This window comes from Henckelia pumila, chromosome 4, assembly GCF_033568475.1.
Source record: "Henckelia pumila isolate YLH828 chromosome 4, ASM3356847v2, whole genome shotgun sequence".
In the NCBI taxonomy this organism is placed as follows: Eukaryota; Viridiplantae; Streptophyta; class Magnoliopsida; order Lamiales; family Gesneriaceae; genus Henckelia; species Henckelia pumila.
The window spans coordinates 180605513-180625218 of NC_133123.1; positions in this window are offsets into that span (position 1 = coordinate 180605513).

Below are 19706 nucleotides of genomic sequence, written 5' to 3' on the forward strand. Positions count from 1 at the left end.
GGGTTGCTATCTGACTCATCTAGACTTCTAACTTCTACAGCATACTTTCCTGATTCAGTAAGCGAGCCTCAGTTCCTGCAACTTATTTCATCATGATCTCCTCAAAACTCGGCTTCTTCTCCTCTTGCTTAGGCTGCCAGTTCGGATTATAGTTGTTGTAGGACTTGTACGGCTGTCGTCCATGATTGCCCATAAAATTCACAGTCTCAACTTCAAACAACTGCTGGTCTTGTTGCATATTCCCTTGTGCTTGATTGACCGGCGCTGTTTTCATGAGTGCCACTTGGTGTTTCAGCGTGTCAATCTTCGCATTCAGGGCCATTAAAGCATCAACCTCTAGAACTCCAGCCTTCTTCTCTCTCTTCACATCCGGCCACCCAATGTTACTCTTTGCCATGTTGCCAATGATCTCCCAGGCTTCAGCTGGCGTCTTCCTGAACAAGCATCCATTAGCCGCAGCATCCAGCATAGATCGAACCGACTGATCGGTTCCATTGTATAACGTCTGGGTTTGCTGGCTTTGTGTGAGATTATGCTGAGGACACATCCTCAACATCTTTTTAAATCTGGTCCACGCCGCATGTAGAGATTCTCCCTCCTTTTGCTTGAAAGATATAATATCTGAGAACAACTTCGCCATCTTAGTAGGAGGGAAATACTTGTTCAGAAAAGTCTGAACAAGTTGGTTCCATGTATTGATGGAACCTGCAGGTAAATCATCTAACCACTCAACAGCTTCGCCTTGAAGAGAGAATGGGAATAACCGCAGTCGCACTGCATCAGATGTTACCCCATTAACTTTGAACGTATCGCAGATCGACAGAAAATGCTCCAGATGAGCGTAGGGGTCTTCCACAGACGTACCCCCAAATCTAGCTTGTAATTGGATCAGCTGAATTGTAGAGGGCTTCAGCTCAAAATTGTTCGCCTCAACAGCGGGGAGAACGATGCTAGATCCATAACCTTCAACTGGCGACCTAATAATATCTCAAACAGTACGATTGTCCGCCATCTATCCTAGCACCTGAAAGTTACAAAGAAAGAGAGGAATTCACAATTTAATAAAAAAAAATTAAAATAAAGTCTAATCTCAAGAGAAACAAAAATTCTGATATCAAAACAATCCCCGGCAATGGCGCCAAAAACTTGACCGGCTAAATCGGTATGATTAAAAATTAACTGGCAAGCGCACCAGGTCAAATTATAATATAGTGGACAAAGGTCCAGATGTCGAACCCACATGGACTGTATATATATGATTACCAAAATATATTTATTTCTACTTAATCTAGACTAATGAATAAAGATGATTCAGATTTTAAAATAAAAATAAAAATTGCAATTAAAATTTAATTAACTAAAACGCAGCAGAAAACTTTGGATTAATTCAAATATGGGAAAAGTTCGATCAGAGACTCACGTAGGTACCAGAAAATTCATGTAACAAGCAGTCAATCTAAAATATCAGACTTAATTTTCATTCACGGGAATTTTCCTAATTTGTTCGAAGGACTATTTCTAGAACAATCAAACCTATTCGAATATTGATGAACCAATCTTTCGTAATTCTAATCAACTTCGAATGCATGAATAACTGTGAAAATTCAGTAAACACCTAAACCGCATAATGAAACCGAATTATATTTCTAGTCAGTTTTACACTATGTTGAATATCAAAGTGATCGAATTCGAAATCTCCTCTGTCGCCTTGGAATCGATTAACAAGCAAGCAAAAAACTGGCCAAAAAATTTGCAAGACAAATATAAATTCGATAATCAATAAAATCAAATCAAGTCTAAAACTCAAATAAACAAACGAGTTTTATACATAAATTGTCTAGCCCAATCACGTGGCCTTGATCGAAAAAGAAAACTACTCAATAAATAAATTCATGATCAAACAAGGTTTTTAATCATGAAAAGTAAAAATAAAATCAAAGAAAAGAATAAGAAAATCTCCCAAGCAGTAGCAGTAGCCGCCTCTGCGTTGTGTTCTCTCTGCTGCGATCCGGAACCCTTTCTCACGTCTGAATGAGTCCCTTAAATATGGGTTCAAAAAGCCCATGAAAAATAGCCCGTAAAATAAGACTTTTTAATTTCCAAAATTCTAATTTTTTCTGATTCCCAACGCCTCGCTCGAGCGAGCACAAATCTCGCTTGAGCGAGAGACTCTCTGTTCCGAGGATTTTAATTCACATATTTATCGCTCGAGCGAGCACAAGCTCTCGCTCGAGCGAGCATGATTCTGTAAGAGTGGGTGCCCAGTGAGCCAACTGTGTGGCTATGGGCTTTGATGACTCTTTGTATAAACAATCTTTTGTTTAATATTATTTACACTTTTATTAATGGCAATGACTTTATATTACTTCATATTGTTATATTGTGATATACTATTGTTGTTTTAATAAAGACCTTGAATATACCATAGTATATGTAAGATGTGGTAGAACATGGAGATGTCTATCATGAAATACATCTTATAGTCACTGTATATTCTAAACTGTTCCTAGTCGATTGAGCCGTCCGATAATAAGGATAAGGATCGCTCGAGTTTGAGACTAGCATTTGCGATGCGGAGTACCACGTTTCATTGGTAGGGAACATAGAGATGTTCGAAGCATGCAAATGGATATTCATAGGATGAATAGTCGAACTACCCTATCCGGACTTTCCAAGTGGTTATCACTTATCGAGTGAAAAGTCCGCGGTTTTGGTTGTACACCATTAGTCCTTACGACTTGAAACATCATGGAGACTCTATATGCTAGTGTTGTGCTTTGACTCGTTTACCGACTCTATGGGGGTCATCAGGTGTCGAGATTGGGTACAGTTACGACACATATAGGAGTCAATGCATTGTTGTCAAGGATTCACCACATACTTGCGAGTGTGGATATCCTATGCGATCTGAGGAGATATTAGTGTGACAAATCTCTGGCCAGAGTACTTGATGTGATTTAAGAAATGGTTTCTTAGTAGCACATGCGATGTCACTAATTTGATCTTCAAGATGTATTGCATAGTTATCGAATCTTGAGCGACTCTCGATATACCAATGGTTGTTGATTCGATCGGGATATATGGATGAAGGGACCGTACTGTACGCTAACCAAAATCTATTGGTTCTTGTAGGAACTATCAGTGATACCTAGGGAATCATGGGGCGATGTTGCTAGGCGCTTTACCATGATTCGTTGGGCAAGTCGGAAAGTGTTGTTCCGAGTCACAAGGAGTTGTGAGCCCACGGCTAGCTGTATCCCTGAACCATTGAGGGTCACACAGTGTAATGGAGTTTTAATCCCCGTTGAGATAGTTAAATTTAAAGAGTTAAATTTAATGAACTAAGGAGTTGGACTTCTTAAATAAGAGTAAGGGAGTAGGATTTCCTAAAATGACATAGGGATGGACATTTTTGGAAACCACTGAATTCGGATTCAGGAAAATTTATTTTGACTTTAAAATGTGCAGAAATGGTTTCTGTGCACATTGGTGAAATCAGTTCATCAATCGGAGTCACGATGAATTTTATATTAATTTCTGAACGAGCGGGCTTTGCTTGTCGGGCCCCAGCTTATGACTAATGGGCCCTAAGGTGTTAGTGGCCTGCATTATAAATAAGTTATTTCAGTACAGAAATTACACACAACAGCTCATTATTTTTGAGAAGCAAAAATCGAAAACCCTAGCCTCTCAAAGTAATAATCGGCCGTCCCCTTCCTTGCTCTGCCCGAGAAATTTCGGTCTGTGATTTTGAATCGCAGTCAGGAATAACGAATCAGATTCGTTTAATCTCTTCGCAGAAAAACTTCTGATAGATTTTCTAGTGCAATCTATCAAAGGGATTTAAACCTCATTCGTGGACCTGATTGAAGGAGTTCATCGGTTCCAGGGAGAGACAACAAGAGCAGATAAAATCTGTTGGTGTCCAGTAATCTCGTTGCGAGATTGAAGGTAAAATTTAATAACTGTTATTTGAATTTTACACACTAATAATTTAATCGTTGAACGGTTGATACCCACACTATGGAATTGTTCCATAACAAAATTTTTAAACTTCCGCTGCACCGGGTATCAATCGTGATTGATCTGGGAACACGCCAGTTTTCCAACAGTGGTATCAGAGCCAGGTTGCTCAGATCAAACGATTAAATTAATCGATTGTACAAAATTTTTGAATCTCGGTTTTTGGAAAACAAAATAAATATTTTTTAAATAAAAATTTTTTTTTTTTCGGGGCAAAACCCGGGCAGCGATTGGATCGCTGCCCGGTGGGGCAGCAATTGTTGCTGCCCCGGGCGGCGACCGTCGCCGCCCAGGACGGCGCACGGCGCCGCCCAGGGCAGCGCTGTGCGCTGCCCAGCGCAGCGCTGGGCGCTGCGCAGGGCGGCGCTCGGCGCTGCCCTAAGGGGGCAGCCGGGCTGCCCCCGGCCCGCGCCCCGGGTGCGGGCCGGCCCGGGAGTGTCCCGGGCGGCCCGCGGGAAAAATTATATTTTTATTTAAAAATTAATTTTAATATTTAAAATTTTATTTTTGGTCCGGTCAAAAATTGTTTTTGATTGGTTCACGAGATTTCGGATCGAATTGTTCGAGTCCGTAAATTTTAAAATTGATTTTGGATAAATTTGAATTTTTGGAAAATTTTAATATTTTATCCGTAAATTGAATTTTGAAATCAATTATTTTGGTACAATTGATGATAAGATATGATCTTATGATATATTAAGTAAAATATGATTTTATTTGTAAAATTGGATTTTATAGATAAAATATGATTTTATTTGATATAGAGATAAAATATGATTTTATATGTGAAATGAGATTTTATATATAAAATATGATTTTATCTTGTTTAAATTTGAATTGCCACAGCATGTTATCCAATAAATTAATTTTGAATTAAATGTTATTGGATAAGGATGATCGATTGCCATGACCAATTTTGTAGGTGTATGTTAGGAATTTACATTTTGTCTTTATTATTGTTGGTTTTATTAATGGGCCTGGTTTATGGCCGATATGAATGTCATATGTAATAAAAGTGGGCTTGGTTTATAGCCCGTTCCCACCCCCTAAAAATGTATCCCCTACTTGTCATTGTTATTTATTGTAAATACATTAGATTAAGTGGGAGATCAAGATTTGAAGATGGTGGGCCCAGCAGACAATGAAGACTGAAGAAATGTAAATTGGAAGCATATGTAATAGGATTGCATTTGCATACTGCATATTACCTAGGATTGGACTAAGACCCGTGATTGGCAACCACGGGTCAATTAGAAATGGAATCGATCATCCTATATAATATGTGATATTATGATTGTATGCATGTTTAGACATAAATTGCTTGAATCCGGCAATGCATGCAATAAATTAAATATGATGAGACAAATATTTTTATAAATAAAATCCCTCATTTTAAATATGATTTAAAATTTATATCAAGATAAATAAAGGAAATTTAAATATTGTTTAAATGTTCCTACCTTCCATCAACGGTCAATGTATGTGATGCTACCCGCGGATACGGTCCGGCTCATATTATTGGGGGGGCCCGTCCGTCGGAAAGCTGTACATTGGATCGACAAATGTTGTAAGTTGGGTGGAACTCCCATGGGATCGGCTCATATTATTGGGGGATCCACATGGCGACCGTCCATCACAACTTAATATTGATGGGTCATCTTGACATGTCACTTTAAACGGCGTCATATTATTGGGCCCTTATTGGACATGAGGTAAATACATGGGGGTTGCTTTGGAAGCAATTGGGCTCTACCTTTTGAGAATTATGGTTGGCTGATATTATTCGGGACCATAAGTTTGTCAATTGGACTCCATGTTCTCACTAAGGGAAAAGTTTCCCGTTTTCACTAGAGGGTGGTGAAATCGTTAAAATAGTGGGAGTGAGATTCATAAAATTAAATTCGCCTATTTTATGTCTTAGTAAATTGTTAAACAATCATTGATATATGTCTGTTTTCCTTTTCAGTATTTCATACAATGAATTCGCGAAATCCTTTATTCTCGATCCTCGAACAAAACAAGCTGACTGGCGCCAACTATACGGAATGGTTCCGGAAGTTGAAGATTGTCTTAACTTCGGAGAAAATGCTCTATGTGTTAGAGAAAGCACCTCCGAAGGAAGCACCAGCTGATGTTAGTCCGGAGGAATTGGCCAAGCTTGATGCATGGTGGGACCATGACATCAAGACCAAATGCTATATGCAAGCCTCGATGTCTGATGAACTCCAGAGGCGATTTGAGGACACGGTGAATGCTGCTGACATTCACGCGCAACTCAAGGAACTTTTTGGGGCTCAGTCGAGGGCTGAAAGGTTCTCTACTGTTAAGGAGTTGATGACGTGCCGCATGCGTGAAGGGACTTCGGTCCGTGATCATGGGGTACGAGTGATTTGGCTCATACAGAAGTTAGCGACCCTTGATTTGGTGTTGGAGCATGAACTCAATGTGGACTTGCTGCTTCTATCTCTTCCTTCTTCATTTGATGGATTCGTGATAAATTTTAATATGAACAAGATAGAGGCCACCCTTGAAGAGATGGTCAATATGCTCGTTACATATGAATCCACACTTAAGAAGGATAAGCCAGCTTTCTTGGTGGGCTCCTCATCTTCTGCTAAGAAGGGGCCAAGTATGAAGGGAAAGAAACGTTCTGCCCCACCCAAGAAAGTGGAACCCGAGAAGAAGCAAAAGACAAAGGCTTCAAACAATGGAAAATCCAAGGATGTTTGCCATTACTGCAAGAAGCCGGGTCATTGGAAGCGCAACTGCAAGGAGTATCTTGAGCAGTTAGGAACTGCAAAGGGTATGTTCTATATCGAAATAAACATGTCACTTAATACAACTTCTTGGGTATTGGATACCGGATGTGGATCTCACATTTGCAATGATTTGCAGGTGATGACAAGAAGTCGCAGGCTTAGAATGGGTGAGACCCAGCTGAGGCTCGGGAATGGTTCCAGAGTTGAAGCTATGGCCATTGGAGATGTTTGTTTGATTTTGCAGAATGGTTTTAAATTATTGTTGAGAGATGTTTTATTTGTGCCAGATTTAATTAAAAACATTATTTCTATTTCTATGCTTGATAGAGATGGTTATTCTTGTAATTTTGTGAATGGGATTTGCAATATTTACAAGAATGAATGTTTAATTGGAAATGGACAACTTGAAAACGATCTATACAATATAAAACTAAAAGACGTTCCAGTGAATTGTATTGACAAACCGGCGACAACAAACAAAAGGAAAATCGATAGTCAAAACCCGGCAAACCTTTGGCACGCTAGACTAGGTCATATTTCCTCAAGGAGGATGAACAAGCTAGTGGGAGAGGGCATGTTTGATATGTCTGATATTAACTCTCTACCTACTTGTGAATCCTGCCTAAAAGGAAAAATGACTAAATCTCATTTTAAGGGAAAGCCTGAGCGTAGTCAAAATCTGTTGGATTTGATCCATACAGATGTTTGTGGTCCATTTAGAGTAGGGACTCAACATGGCCACACCTACTTCATTACCTTTACTGATGATTATTCAAGGTATGGGTATTTATATTTAATGAAATATAAGTCTGAAGCATTTGAAAAGTTCAAAGAATTCAAGGCTGAAGTAGAAAACAAGCTAGGTAAAAGTATTAAAGCACTTCGATCGGATCGAGGTGGAGAATACTTGAGTACCGAGTTTTTGGACTATCTAAAAGAGAATGGGATTCTCTCTCAGTGGACTCCTCCTATGACACCACAGCTTAATGGTGTGTCGGAGCGTCGTAATCGAACTTTGTTGGACATGGTTCGATCCATGATGAGCTTCACTGAGCTTCCACCTTCGTTTTGGGGCTATGCGCTTGAAACGGCGGTATTGTTGTTGAACAACGTCCACACTAAAGCAGTGGACAAAACACCATACGAGTTATGGAATGGCAAAGCTCCTAAGTATTCGTACTTGAGGATTTGGGGATGTCCTGCTTACGTGAAGCGGACAGTGGGAGATAAGTTGGATAGTCGATCCAGCTTATGTTATTTTGTAGGGTATCCGAAGAATTCAATCGGATATTATTTCTATTATCCTGCTGAAACAAAGGTGTTTGTTTCTAGGAATGCCACCTTCTTGGAGAAGGAGTTCTTATTGGATAAGAAAGGCGAGATGATGGAACTCGAAGAAGTTCGAGAAGAACCCGAAATACAAAATAATAATCCTACACCTCAGGAACCATTGCTGGACACGCCTGAACCTAGAAGATCCGAGAGGACTTCTAGACCTCCTATTCGATATGGTCTTCTTCTTGAAGGGGATCAAGATGAACCCGACATTGGATGTGATCCAAGAAACTTCAAGGAAGCAATTTCTGATGCGGATTCGAATTTATGGCTTGAAGCTATGCAGTCAGAATTGGATTCGATGCATACAAACCAAGTTTGGTCTTTGGTAGATCCTCCCGATGGAATTGTTCCAATAGGGTGTAAATGGATCTACAAAAGAAAGCTTGGGCCTGATGGTAAGGTATTGACCTACAAGGCGCGATTGGTGGCGAAAGGTTATACTCAAAGGCAAGGAGTTGACTATGATGAAACCTTTTCACCAGTTGCCATGTTCAAGTCCATAAGAATCCTTATTGCCATAGCTGCATGGTATGACTATGAGATATGGCAAATGGATGTGAAGACTGCTTTTCTTAATGGAGACATTAAGGAAGAAATCTATATGAAGCAGCCAGAGGGGTTCACATCCATGGGAAGCGAGCATAAGGTATGCAAACTTCAGAGATCAATTTATGGTCTAAAACAAGCATCAAGAAGTTGGAACCAGAAATTTGATGAAACAATAAAAGATTTTGGTTTCATCAAGAACCCGGAGGAACCATGCGTGTACAAGAAAGTAGTTAAGGATGCTGTGACATTCTTAGTACTTTATGTTGATGACATCCTACTCATTGGGAATGATGTAGGGATGTTGCAGTCAACAAAGATATGGTTATCAGGTAGATTCTCGATGAATGATTTGGGTGAGGCATCCTACATTCTTGGGATACAGATCTATAGAGATAGATCTAAGAGAATGATAGGACTCACACAATCAACCTACATCGACACCATATTGAAACGGTTTTCAATGGATGGGTCCAAGAGAGGACATCTACCCATGTGTCATGGAGTTTCTCTATCCAAGTCTATGTGTCCCAAGACTGATGCAGAGATAGAGAATATGACACATGTACCATATGCGTCAGCTATAGGTAGTATCATGTATGGGATGATATCTACTAGACCGGATGTAGCATTTGCTCTGAGTGTCACGAGCAGATATCAGTCTAATCCTGGTCAAATGCATTGGAAAGCCGTGAAGGACATTCTTAAGTACTTGCGAAGGACTAAGAATATGTTCATGGTTTATGGAGGACGAGAACTCAAATTGGAAGGCTATACCGACTCTAGCTTCCAAAGTGACGTGGATGACTCGAAGTCAACCTCTGGATTTGTGTTCATGCTCAATGGCGGTGCTGTCTCTTGGAAGAGTTCCAAGCAGGACACCACAGCGGATTCCACCACTGAGGCTGAATACATTGCAGCATCAGCTGCTGCTAAAGAGGCCGTTTGGATGAGGAATTTCGTCCAAGAGTTGGGCGTCATTCCTGAATTTGTTGGTCCAGTCCCGGTGTACTGCGACAACACGGGTGCCGTTGCTCAAGCAAAGGAACCAAGGTCTCATCAAAGATCCAAACACGTACTGAGGAAATACCACATCATCCGGGAGATTGTGGAAAGAGGAGACATCACTGTCGAACGAGTGGCCTCTGCAGACAATATCGCTGATCCACTTACTAAGCCCTTGCCAGGACCATTGTTTGACAAACATCGCGAAGCAATGGGTCTACGTAGTATGACTAGTTGGCTATAGGGCAAGTGGGAGATTGTAAGAGTGGGTGCCCAGTGAGCCAACTGTGTGGCTATGGGCTTTGATGACTCTTTGTATAAACAATCTTTTGTTTAATATTATTTACACTTTTATTAATGGCAATGACTTTATATTACTTCATATTGTTATATTGTGATATACTATTGTTGTTTTAATAAAGACCTTGAATATACCATAGTATATGTAAGATGTGGTAGAACATGGAGATGTCTATCATGAAATACATCTTATAGTCACTGTATATTCTAAACTGTTCCTAGTCGATTGAGCCGTCCGATAATAAGGATAAGGATCGCTCGAGTTTGAGACTAGCATTTGCGATGCGGAGTACCACGTTTCATTGGTAGGGAACATAGAGATGTTCGAAGCATGCAAATGGATATTCATAGGATGAATAGTCGAACTACCCTATCCGGACTTTCCAAGTGGTTATCACTTATCGAGTGAAAAGTCCGCGGTTTTGGTTGTACACCATTAGTCCTTACGACTTGAAACATCATGGAGACTCTATATGCTAGTGCTGTGCTTTGACTCGTTTACCGACTCTATGGGGGTCATCAGGTGTCGAGATTGGGTACAGTTACGACACATATAGGAGTCAATGCATTGTTGTCAAGGATTCACCACATACTTGCGAGTGTGGATATCCTATGCGATCTGAGGAGATATTAGTGTGACAAATCTCTGGCCAGAGTACTTGATGTGATTTAAGAAATGGTTTCTTAGTAGCACATGCGATGTCACTAATTTGATCTTCAAGATGTATTGCATAGTTATCGAATCTTGAGCGACTCTCGATATACCAATGGTTGTTGATTCGATCGGGATATGGATGAAGGGACCGTACTGTACGCTAACCAAAATCTACTGGTTCTTGTAGGCACTATCAGTGATACCTAGGGAATCATGGGGCGATGTTGCTAGGCGCTTTACCATGATTCGTTGGGCAAGTCGGAAAGTGTTGTTCCGAGTCACAAGGAGTTGTGAGCCCACGGCTAGCTGTATCCCTGAACCATTGAGGGTCACACAGTGTAATGGAGTTTTAATCCCCGTTGAGATAGTTAAATTTAAAGAGTTAAATTTAATGAACTAAGGAGTTGGACTTCTTAAATAAGAGTAAGGGAGTAGGATTTCCTAAAATGACATAGGGATGGACATTTTTGGAAACCACTGAATTCGGATTCAGGAAAATTTATTTTGACTTTAAAATGTGCAGAAATGGTTTCTGTGCACATTGGTGAAATCAGTTCATCAATCGGAGTCACGATGAATTTTATATTAATTTCTGAACGAGCGGGCTTTGCTTGTCGGGCCCCAGCTTATGACTAATGGGCCCTAAGGTGTTAGTGGCCTGCATTATAAATAAGTTATTTCAGTACAGAAATTACACACAACAGCTCATTATTTTTGAGAAGCAAAAATCGAAAACCCTAGCCTCTCAAAGTAATAATCGGCCGTCCCCTTCCTTGCTCTGCCCGAGAAATTTCGGTCTGTGATTTTGAATCGCAGTCAGGAATAACGAATCAGATTCGTTTAATCTCTTCGCAGAAAAACTTCTGATAGATTTTCTAGTGCAATCTATCAGAGGGATTTAAACCTCATTCGTGGACCTGATTGAAGGAGTTCATCGGTTCCAGGGAGAGACAACAAGAGCAGATAAAATCTGTTGGTGTCCAGTAATCTCGTTGCGAGATTGAAGGTAAAATTTAATAACTGTTATTTGAATTTTACACACTAATAATTTAATCGTTGAACGGTTGATACCCACACTATGGAATTGTTCCATAACAAAATTTTTAAACTTCCGCTGCACCGGGTATCAATCGTGATTGATCTGGGAACACGCCAGTTTTACAACAGATTCTGCCCGAAAAAAATAACACAGCACAGACTTAGCGCGGTTCCCATCTCCTCAGCGCGATAGCGCTTCCACCTAGCGCTAAACACCATGCGCGTTAGCGCCTTCCCTTGCGCGATAGCCCTCTCCAACGCGCGATAGCGCCTTCTTCACCATCAACTGTGCAGCTCACTTGCGCAGATCTTCACATCTTCTTTGGTACGCAGGAGCTATCCATTCTTTTATCTTAGTTTAACATCAATTCTCCTTCATGCTATCAACCCGAGCAACTCGTTCCTTCTTCATCAAAAATCTCGAGGTACCTTCGATTTTCTACAAATTAACCAAGGGAAATTATGTGAAGATAAAATGCACGAAACGACACAAAACAAGATTAAACACATAACAAATGCATGCAAACTAAACTTAATAATTCCATGAAAATATGCATATAAACTACACTTATCAGTAATCCACCTGGTCATCGGTGTTCAGCTTTGACCTGTTGACAAACCAAACATCTCGAAACAAACTGATATACACTCTGCTTCATCCCTTTCCACCAGAATCTAATTCGCAAGTCCTTATACATTTTCATACTTCCAGGATGAACTGACAATCGACTCCTGTGAACTTGAGAAAGAATATCATTCCTGAGCTCCGCAACATCAGGTACAACCACTCGATTCGATAAGCACAATAAACCATCTGTCTGAAAATGGAATCTAGATGTATTAACTCCATTGGCTAGACGTGCCAAACGCTGAGTCTTAACATCAGATATCTAAGCTTCTCTGATCCGGGAATACAATTCTGGCTTAGACAATATAGTATGCAAACGAATCCCATTTCTTCCTTTCTTGTGCTTGAGCGTAAAACTCGATGAATAGCATTCCTGAACCATATGAAATATTTCACTAGTTTGAAGTGCAGAAAGTCTCACCTGCCGACTCAAGGCATGAGCAGTAAGATTAGCAGAACCTGGATGATATTTGATTTCACAATCATAATCCTTCAAGAGATCCATCCAGCGTCTCTGTCGCATATTCAACTCCGCCTGAGTGAATAAATATTTCAGACTCTTGTGATCCGTAAATATCTCAAATTTCTCGCCATAAAGATAATGCCTACAGATCTTGAGTGCAAATGCAATGGCGGCTAACTCTAGATCATGCACTGGATAATTATTTTCATGTGTCTTCAACTGTCGAGAAGCATAGGCAATAACATGTCCATGCTGTGTCAGAACACATCCTAACCCCTGACCAGAGGCATCAGTGTAAACAACATAACCTCCTGATCCAGAAGGTAGAGCTAGCACAGGTGCAGTAGTAAGACGTCTACGCAACTCGTGAAATGATTCCTCACAATTCGAGGAACATATGAAGGCAACATATTTCCGTATAAGCTGAGTCAAAGGCCTGGCCAACTGTGCAAAATTCTCGATGAACCGACGGTAATAACCCGCTAGACCCAAGAAACTTCGAATCTCAGCAACCATCATCGGACGAGACCAGTTCAGCACTGCCTCTATCTTACTAGGATCAACAAATATTCCTTCACTAGAAATCACATGACCGAGAAATACTACCCGATCAAGCCAAAATTCGCACTTGCTCAATTTCGCATATAACTGCTGATAAGTGTATTTTATAAACTTAATTTATATATGATTTTAATTGTTAATTATTGATTTCGAGCAAATTTATGCGGAGTTTTGTTGTTTTTGTGTTTGTAGGGGATTATGAAGATTTTATGAAAAATAAAAAGAAAATAAGAATTTAGAAGATTTAAGAGAAGAAAGAAGAAAAGAAAAGAACATGAGAGGTATGAAGAATCTTTAATGGGCTTCTTAGTTGGGCTTATTCTTAGTGCTTGAAGAAGCGCTAAAGAACATAAACAAGATCAAACACGCTATGTGTATTGGAGTTTAGAGATTGAAGGTCAGAGACTTATGCGCCCGCGTGGGATTTCTGGAGCGGCCGTGTGTGATGAGATCTAGGTGTTTTAATTATTGCGGGAAGAAAAGTTTTTATTTTCTTGGGCTTTTGATTGGGCTTTTCATATGTCGTATAAAAGGAAATCTGAGGTGATATTTGGGAGGAAACCACCACAACACATCACACGTATATCAGAGACAGAGATTTGATCGTGAATTTTCGAAGGAACGTGCGGAGCTTAACTTGAAAAACGAAGACGGAGATTGATAGTCCGGACACGGTGTCGCATCGATTGATTTGTTTTCTTTATCTTTTATTTATTTAATTCTGAATATGTCTGGATTTTTGAACATGATTTGTTTTATTCAGAATTTTATTATGAACTAATTTTTTAGAGTCTAGAGGTCGGATGAAACCTGGTGTAGACGCTTTCATGAATTTTTTATTTTATTGAATTGAGTTTCTTCTAGATTAATTGTGTTTCTAAAATTGATTGTCTTTTCAATTATCTGATCAATAATTAATTTGTTATATTTATTTGAAATCTGGCACTCGGGAGAGGAGATTTTGAATAGGATCATTGGAAAATACACTGTTGATTATTTATATTGCTCGGGAGAGTGTATAATTTTAACAGAACTTTTAAAAAGAACATTGTTTTGAATAGATCACTGCAAGTAGATTCTTAATAGGGATATTGGAATTGAACTGTAGTTGATAAAAATTATTTGTTGCTCGGGATAGAGAAATAATAAATTTAAGTGTTCTTGGCTATTAATTGACTGGAATCCATGAAACTAAATTAATTAGGATTGATTGTTGTTGAAACCAGGTGAAATCTAAACCTCTAGACCATTTTTTTCTGATTGATTTTTTATCTAAAAATTGTGTGCGTGCTATCGAAAACTCATTAATTATTTTATTCTGCAAAAATTCTAAGATTTTGATTTTCTAGATAAATTTTAGACTATTTTAATTACAAGAACTGAATATTTTCATTTTACTCTCTGTGGGAACGATACTTAATTTATCATTATATTAAAAATTAACACTCGTACGCTTGCGAGTATTTTTCACAACAAGTTTTTGACGCCGTTGCAGGGGAGTAAATTTTTATTTTGTTTAGTCTTGTTACCAATTAGTCTAGATTTTAATTTAGAGTTTTTTTTATTTTATTTTAAGTTACTAATTAATTTCTTCTTATTTTTAATTGCAGTTTATGCGACGATCTCAAAGTGTGAATTCTTTACTGTTTGATCCGGAGATCGAGCGCACTGCACGTGCTTTGAGAAGAGCAAGAAGAGAAGAAATCAATAACATGGCTGAAGAGAATGCACAAGAAGCTCCCCTAGTGCCAATTAGAGATCACTTCCGGCCGACGATCCAGGCTCACTATTCTGGAATCGCTCGAGGGACCATTAACGCCAACAATTTTGAATTGAAGCTGTCTTTGATCAACATGGTTCAACAGAACCAGTGTAATGGAAGTGAAACTGCCGATCCTTATCTACACCTGCGGACTTTCTTGAAAATAACTGATACGGTAAAAATTAATGATGTTCTTGAGGATATTATTCGTTTACGCTTGTTTTTTTTACTCTCAGGGATCAGGCCAGAAGTTGGCTCCAATCACTGCCACTAGTAAGCATCACTACATGGGAGAAGATGACAGAAAAATTTCTTGCAAAATATTTCCTCCTGCCAAATCCATCCAACTGAAGATTGAAATCAGAACCTTCATGAAAGAGTGGGTGCCCGGTGAGCCAACTTGTTGCTAAGGGCTTTGATGACTCTTTGTATAAACAATCTTTTGTTTAATATAATTTACACTTTTATTAATGGCAATGACTTTATCTTTCTTCATATTGTTATATTGTGATATACTATTGTTGTTTTGATAAAGACCTTGAATATACTATAGTGTATGTAAGATGTGGTAGTACATGGGGAAGACTATCATGAAACACATCTTATAATCACTGTATATTCTAAACAGTTCCTAGTCGATTGAGCCGTCCGTTAATAAGGATAAGGATCGCTCGAGATTGAGACTAGCATTTGCGATGCCGAGTACCACGTTTCATTGGTATGGAACATGGAGATGTTCAAAGCATGCAAATGGATATTCATACGATGAATGATCGAACTACCCTATCCGGACTTTCCAAGTGGTTATCACTTATCGAGTGGATAAAGTCCGCGGTTTTGGTTGTACACCATTAGTCCTTACTACTTGAAACATCATTGAGACTCTATATACTAGTACTGTGCTTTGACTCGTTTACCGACTCTATTGGGGTCATCAGGTGTCGGGATTGGGTACAGTTACGACACATATAGGAGTCGATGCTTTGTTGTCAAGGATTCACCACATACTTGATAGTGTGGATATCCTATGCAATCTGAGGAGATATTAGTGTGACGAATCTCTGGCCAGAGTACATGATGTGTTTTAAGAAATGGTTTCTTAGTAGCACATGCGATGTCACTATTTGATCTTCAAGATGTATTGCATAGTTATCGAATCTCGAACGACTCTCGATTTACCAATGGTTGTTGATTCGATCGGGATATATGGATGAAGGGACCGTACTGTACGCTAACCAAAACCTATTGGTTCTTGCAGGCACTATCAGTGATACCTAGGGAATCATGGGGCGATGTTGCTAGGCGCTCTTACCATGATTCGATGGGCAAGTCGGAAATTGTTGTTCCGAGTCACAAGGAGTTGTGAGCCCACGGCTAGCTGTATCCCTGAACCATTGAGGGTCACACAGAGTAATGGATTTTTAATCCCCGTTGAGATAGTTAAATTTAAAGATTTAAATTTAATGAACAAAGAAGTGGGACTTCTTATTTAAGAGTAGAGGGAGTAAGATTTCCTAAAATGACATAGAGATGGGCATTTTTGGAAACCACTGAATTTGGATTCAGAAAATTTATCTTGACTTTAAAAGATGCAGAAATGGTTTCTGTGCACATTGGTGAAATTGGTTTATCAATCTGAGTCACGATGAATTTTATATTAATTTCTGAACATGCGGGCTTTGCTTGTCAGGCTTGAACTTATGACTAATGGGCCCTAAGCTGTTAGCAGCCCACATTATAAATAAGTTATTGTAGTACAGAAATTACACAACAGAGGTCACAAAATATTTTCGAAAAACCCTAGCTGTGTTTTAAAAGGTGGCCGCCCCCTCCCTCTCTGCTCGGGAAAATCCAGCCTGTGAATTTTGAATTTTCAGTCTGGTTTAACGGATCAAATTCGTTAATTCTCTTCGTAGAAACTTCTGATAGATTTTCTAGTGCAATCTATCAGAGGGATTAAATCTCTGTTCGTGGACCTGATTGAAGAATTGTTCGTCCATCAGTTCCTGGGATATACAACAAGAGCAGAGTAATCTGTTGGTGTCCATAATCTCATTTCGAGATTGGAGGTAAAAATTTAATTGTGATTTAATTTTTACACGCACAATTTAATCGTAAAGTTTTGATACCCATTATGGAATCGTTTCATATAAAATTTTTAAACTTCCGCTGCACCGGGTATCAATTCTGATTGATCTGATCACGGTTCTCCAACAGTGGTATCAGAGACAGGTTGCTCAGATCAAGCGATTAAATTAATCGATTGTACAAAATTTTTAAGCCTCGGTTTTTGAAACAAAATAAATTTTTTAAAATAAATTTTTTTTTTTCGGGCAAAACACGGGCAGCGATTGGATCGCTGCCCGGGGGGGGGCAGCGAGGGTCGCTGCCCGGGGTAGCGCACGGCGCTGCCCATGGGCGGCGACGTGATCGATGCCCAGGGCAGCGATCGTCGCTGCCCTAGGGGCAGCGACGGGCTGCCCGGCCCGAGCCCCTTTGGGGCGCGGGCAGCCCGGGAGCGTCCCGGGCGGCCCGGGAAAATTAATTTTTATTTTTAAATTAAAATTATAATATTTTAAAATTCTATTTTTGGTCCGATCGAAAATTGTTTTTGATTGGTCCACGAGGCGTCAGATCGAATTGTTCGAGTCCGAAAATTTTAAAATTGATTTTTGGATAAATTTGAATTTTTGGAAAATTTATAGATTTTATCCGTTAAATCAGATTTTATGAAATTAATTATTTTTGGTACAATTGATGATAAGATATGATCTTATGGAAATATTGAGTAAAATATGATTTTATGTATAAAATTGGATTTTATATGTAAAATATGATTTTATTTGATAAAAAGATAAAATATGATTTTGTATGTAAAATAAGATTTTATATATGGAATATGATTTTATCCTTTTAATTTAAATTGGCATTGCATGTTATCCAATAAATTAATTTTGAATTAAATATTATTGGATAAGGATGATCGATTGCCATGACCAATTTTGTAGGTGTATGTTAGGAATTTACATTTGTTTTTATTGTTGTTGGATTTATTAATGGGCCTGGTTTATGGCCCAATATGAATTGTCATATGTAATAAAAGTGGGCCTGGTTTATGGCCCGTTCCCACCCCTTAAAATGTATCCCCTACTTGTCATAGTTATTTATTGTAAATACATTAGACTTAGTGGGAGATGAAGATTTGAAGACGGAGGTGGGCCCAGCAGACAATAAAGACTGAAGAAATGTAAATTGGAAGCTCAATGTAATAGGATTACATTGCATACCTGCATATTACCTAGGATTGGACTTAGACTCGTGATTGGCAACCACGGGTCGATTAGAAATGGAATGGATCATCCTATATAATATATGATATTATCGTTGTATGCATGTTTTAGACTAAATTGTATGAATCCCGCAAGCATACAAAATTTAAATGATGAGACAAATTTTCAAAATTAAAATCCCTCATTTTAAATATGATTTAAAATTGATATCAAGATAAATAAAGGAAATTTAAAATTGTTTAAATGTTCCTACCTTCCATCAACGATCAATGTATGAGATGCTACCCGCGGATACGGTCCGGCTCATATTATTGGGGGGGCCCGTTCGTCAAAAAGCTGTACATTGGATCGACACATGTTGTAAGTTGGGTGGAACTCCCATGAGATCGGCTCATATTATTGGGGGATCCACATGGCGACCGTCCATCACAACTTAATATTGATGGGTCATCTTGACATGTCACAATAAACGGCGTCATATTATTGGGCCCTTATTGGACATGAGGTAAAAACGTGGAGGTTGCTTTGGAAGCAATTGGGCTCTACCTTTTGAAAATTATTGTAAAGTCCAAAAATCCATTAAAATTGCTCACGATTATTTAAACATAAATTTTTAATGATTTTATGCCTTAAATTGTTTAAGTTATGATTTAATGATTATGTTTATTTTACGTTTAACAATTTGATTAAGCAAATGATTTCAGGTTGAGTTTGATTCTAGACTCTCGGGACGAGGCTAACTTACGAACGAAGTGTTAGAACGTATTTTCACGAGTATTTTAAGTATAATATTGATATAATTTGAATAAAAGAGTTGGGAGATAGTATTTTTTTTATCAGTCGAGTCAAGGAAGAGTGGTAGACTTCATTTTAATTAGTCACCACGATGCGAATTAAGCGTTGAAAGCAACACTCTTCTACCACGTTCCCCACTTATTTATGGACTTGTCTCCCCATGATTGCCCTCCTTCACGCCTATCTTCTTCTTCTTTCTTTTATTTTCATTCTTATTCTCTTCTTCTCTGAACACTACACGGTTCCTTCAAGAAATTTCAAAGTTAAACTTCAATCTTGCTCCTCTTCGTGGTTAGTTCGTCTCCGAAGTTCCGGATCAACTCCTCCTCCATTCAAGGCAAGTTTTTTTTAAAGCAATTTTAAACCACCATTCAAGATATATGTATTTTGATATGAAAATTATGATTTATGTAATGTTTATGCATGATTTTTTTAGAGCTTAAAATCATGATCTATGTTTGATTGAATTTGTGAAGCATAAGTCGTGATATGTAAGTCGTTCTTGTGAAATTCTTGATAAATAATGTGTGATGATAGATTCTT